This window comes from Notolepis coatsorum (assembly GCF_963971535.1).
Source record: "Notolepis coatsorum genome assembly, chromosome: 6".
Classification (NCBI taxonomy): Eukaryota; Metazoa; Chordata; class Actinopteri; order Aulopiformes; family Paralepididae; genus Notolepis; species Notolepis coatsorum.
The window spans coordinates 7,872,834-7,877,833 of record NC_140170.1 but is presented as its reverse complement, the minus strand read 5'-3'; positions in this window follow the sequence as shown (position 1 = coordinate 7,877,833).

The following is a 5,000-nucleotide window of genomic DNA, read 5'->3' as shown; positions in this document are numbered from 1 at the left end:
CTACGGTGTCTGTGACTGCACTTCGCTGATCTGCGTTCCGGGTAGGAACGGGGTTGACCAGACCTCATAACACGTCTTCTGGTTTTACTTTGCTAAATGTATTGTGAATAACGGTGTTTTTTCCCAAAACGTGTGTTGTTGCAATGCATTTAGGATACGTTGCGGGTTATGTGTGAGCTGTTTTTTGTCACTGGCAGTTAGCTTCTCCGTGCAAATCGTGATGTAATGATCTGGTTGTTGTGTGAGAAACATCATGGTGTTTATATGTACCGTGTACTCACTACTAAGGCAACTAACCTATGAAGCTATGCTTGGTGACAAGTGAGTAAAAGAATGTTCTTTCTCAGACTGTAATGACAATGAACAGTGTGTTCACACATTAACAGGTTTTCCTGTTTTAACTGGCCGTATTGAGGGTAAAATAGGAGGATTGTGTTTCCCCCCCCGGTTCCCTGGGGACTTTTTCATCCTCCTATCAGACATGTTGTGCATTAATTGTGTCTTTTGTGTGGTAGGGATACGATGTAACTCTTAGCTTGATTGCTGAGGTTGTGCTAAATCTGCTGGAGAAACTTATTTCCTAAAGGGAAATTGGTTTGGTTGCTGTCATGTGTGCTTAGCAAGGCCTGTGGTCGATACTAATCAAGAATGATGTATTCTCTCATTGTGAAAAAAACGGCGTTCCTCTGTTGAGTGTTTTTGCCATTTTTTGTAGGTGATGATGGGTTGTGTGTGTCATGTGACCTACAACTGGGTTGTACTGGCCACAGAAGCACATGTGTATGTTGGACCGGGGTTCTTAGAGCCCTCTCTATTCTGTGTTTTTCCTTAGTAAAAATCAGATAGCAGGTTAGCTCATGCGCTGTGTGGAGCTGTGAAACGCTTCATAGAGCTGACTATGACTGTGTCATATTCTCTTTTTGTCGTTACATCGTATCATGGGTGTGGGGTCGTAAAGGGGTGAACTGGTAACCTTTCCTCTCCCCATTGTTCTGTCGGTCAGGGGTACACCCCCTGTCCTTCAAGGTTCCCGTCACGTGGCGGTTCGGCACGTTACGGGGGGGGGGGGGGGGGGGGGGGAGGGAGTTCCTGGTCCCACGGCCTGGTATATTGGGCGTGTGCACCGCAGGAATTCCCCCGCCATAGAGTACGTCACCGTGCGCGTCTCTGTTGGTAGGACTTCCGTGTGCTGTTCAGGTCCATGTGATGGATCTGTTTTCAGGGGGGGTGGTCAGGGCTCCTCCTCACCAAGCGCCTATTCAGGCCTTCTGTGAGTTCGGACTCCTTCTTCCATGTGAGGAAGCCTCCATCAGAGTACAGAGCCTTCCTCCTCAGATTGTCAAAGTGAGTGGACCCTCTAGAAGGGTCCTTTTCTATTGTATGTATATTCGATTCAATTCGTTTATTGAGTGTGTATGGGTTCAGTGCCTCTTCCCCGGAGGCCCTAAAACCAGTTTTTTACATGGCTCAAGGTGCAATATATTCTTTTCAATCTGTACAGCTCGCGTGGGAAGTCTCTCTGGGGATCCCCGTCTCTTTCCTATGGGAGGGTGGTGGGATGTAAAAATGTGAACATTTTTTACCCCGGCTGTGTAGACTGGGATACATACTGTTGATGCTTCCTTCTTTCTATTCCAGAAGTGTTGGAGTTAGGGAGTGTCACACCCCTCTTGTCGTTCCCCTGGGCGCCTTGGGGATTCAATGACAGGTCTAAATAGCCTGTTCATTGATGGGGGTGTGTCCCGACGCACGTATAGTGCTAGCTCGCTGTAAACAGGCGATTGACTGGCACGCCTTGGTTGCTTGTGGTTGAAACAGCGTTTTTATAAAGCAACTGAGATGGGGGTTTTTCCTCTTCCGACGACCACATCCCATGACCTGGGTGGGTTGTCGACGGATTCTCGTTCATGTCTGGGGGATGATGACGGGATGGATCTGAACATATGTGGTGGGGTCTCACGCCCTTGGGGTGGGCCACCAGGCGCGGTTCGTCCGAACGTCTGGGTGGCGCCTTCTTTTCATGTTAAGATCAACACGCATATCTGCCCTTCTCCTGGAGTAGGCATGTCGGCGTGGTTAGGGCACGGGACTGGTTCTGGTCACGCTGGTCCAGATCAGTTGAACCCGTTGTCCGCCGGGGATGCAGATCTGCTGTTCTGGTACCCTGAGGGACTTGGGCTTTTTTCAGGGGGAAAAATGCCAGGTCGGTCTGGGTGTCACAGGGTTAAGCGCTATGGAGACCCTGGTTGGGTATGTTTTTACTCAGCACTGTCGTCATGGCTTACAGCCATGCCATTCTGTACGCGCTCGATCTCGTCGGATCTCGGCCGCTACACAGGTTGGTCCTGGTTAGTACTTGGTTAGGAGACCGCCGGGGAATACCAGGTACGGTGTGCTTAGGGGCTGGTTCTCCATTATTTTTCGCTCCTCTCTCACGCATGGCGAAGAGGGGCCTGTGGGGGTGGTTTTTTGACCTCCTCTGGTGACCCTGTGCTTCCCGTACCGCCAGGCCCGGTCCGAAGTGATGTTTGCGACCCGTAGGCCTGGGTTAACCCTTTTTGGAAACTGAAGCACTTGTACTGCGGTATAGCCGGTGTATACCCGCAGGTGTGTTTTGGAGTTTTTTCTTGAGGGGTTATAGGAACAACCACCGCATTGGGTGATTCCCTGGTGTGTTGGAGCAGTGTCAACTCCCGGGTTCACCGTTTGAGGGTGCCCCTGCACGTTCATGACGTCTGCCAATCGTGTCAGCCTTCTCTGCCTCGACCCCTCTGGGTGGGGGTTTTTAAATGGAGGCTTGGTCATGCAACACCGCCAGCTTACGCTCCTTCCGCCGGGGCGGCTGTGTTCAGCTGTCCCCTCTGGCGCCTGTCTCGTCCGCAGTCTCCAGGCTAGGGTTAACAGCCTGTTGCCTGGTTTTTCCCCGGTGCGCTGCCTGCTTCCGTTGGTTAACCTTTTTTGTGTGCTTACGGCCATGCTGACTGCCTGTTCTGCAGGGTCAGTGTGCCAGGCGGTGTACTATTGGGGGGACAGGGCCCGCTCGGCTTACGGCCATACCAACCTGAACACGCCCGATCTCGTCCGATCTCGGAAGCTAAGCAGGTTCTGGCCTGGTTAGTACTTGGATGGGATTCCGCCTGGGAATACCAGGTGCAGTAACTGAGGGGCCTTTGTCCGAATACGCTGGCGATGTGGGGGGCGGGGCACTACGTGCCCACCTGGTGGGGTCTTGATGCTGGCATCATGGACTTCTCCGGGCCCCCATTCTAGGGAGTCCAGTCCTTTTGGTGGGTCTGGGTCTTCCTTCGTGCTCCGCTGCTACGGCCTTGCCACGGGGTTGGGTTTGCCCTTGACCCCGTGATTCTGGGGGCAGTAACGAGGTTGTTCCTCCGTTCGTTCCCGGGTGGCATGCGGGTTGTGCGTGTGTGTAGTCGTGGGGTCAAGCCACGGTCTGCTCACCCTGTGCGTTGAGTTGCTTGAGTGCCTCTTCGCACGGTCGGGTCCGTCGCCCTCCCGTGAAGCCCCTAATAGGGGGGGTGCCCGCCATTAGGGTGGGTCGGGGGGGCTCGGCCCTCCCTGTTCTGATGGTTTGTGGGGGGCTGTCAGCGGGGTGTATTTGTCGGCCGTTGGCTCTCGCTCGGCCTCCCTTGTGCAGAGAGCGATGCCGAGCGAGAGCGATACGATACAGAACGTTAGGTTATGACTATAACCAAGTTCTGTTAGTATAGCGACGCTCGGCATCCGACGCCGCTGCAGCCTTTGACCTCGCCTTGTGGCGAAAGCTTGGGAAGGAGGAGAGTGGGTGGCCCCACCCCTGCTTATATGGGTAAGCTGATAGGGGTGTGGTCAGACAAATATTGGGATTAAAGGTACATTGTGGTCTTTATTCAGTGCGCGTGCACGTATGCGAGATAGTGCAGAGAGCGATGCCGAGCGTCGCTATACTAACAGAACTTGGTTATAGTCATAACCTAACGTTATTTTTGTGTTTTAACCGGTTTAGAATTGTGGACTACCTAAAAGGAAACAACAAAAAGAACATCAATCTCAATGAAAACCACAAACTGCATGAAAGCACTTGTGACTCACACACATCCTGAAAAGGCCACAAGAGACGACACAAAACGTATATGTGTACATGCCATACGTCCTTCATTCATTGGGTGGAACTATTTATGACCCACTATAGCATGTAGGACATAATGTGCTCCAATGAGCACCCATTCTAGTTTCAAATAATATGATTTTGTTTTGCTTACCACGGCTGCTGTTTGTTTACCCAGATGTTCACTGTGTTTTCTTGTTTGTCTGAGTTAATATATTCCAAGTCCCTCCCTCCCCCTCTGTAGCTGAGCTGGCTCAGTGCAGGTCTGAGTTGAAGTATTGACTAGTGTTTTTATGCTCAGCAATAATGTACTCCCACCACTTTGATCCTTTGATAATTCTGTTCACCATTGATCTTTGGCTTCTTTGTGCTCTGGTTGTGCTGGATGCGACTGATTGATTTCCAGATTATACAGCTGTCATGTTGATGCATTTCTCATAGAACAGTGGATTCTGCTGCTTCCTGTATTGTGGGATTAGGAAACTGTAAGGATTTGTTGTTGATCGTGTGTCTCTGAGGTTCCGGATCTGTCAATCGTTGAGTCCCAACACGTATTAAAATTGCCCCCCACAATAAAGCCGTAGTCATGGAGTTCCAACATTATCCTAGTGATTGTCTTATAAAAATGTGCATCAAATGTGTTCGGAGCATATATCGAAATTAATGCGATTTTCCTGTTAGAGTATTCAACTTTTGCCATCGTTATCCTTCCCTCTGTATCAGCCCAAACATCCAACACCTTAATATCTAAATTACGTCTTGTGACAATGGTGACACCTCACGTTGTTCGTGGAGGAGGAGGAGGATATTACATGATAAAATTGGTTCTCTAATCTTGCTACATCAGTCTTCATGAGGTGGGATTCATTTAGAAGAGCCAAGTCTATTATTTTTC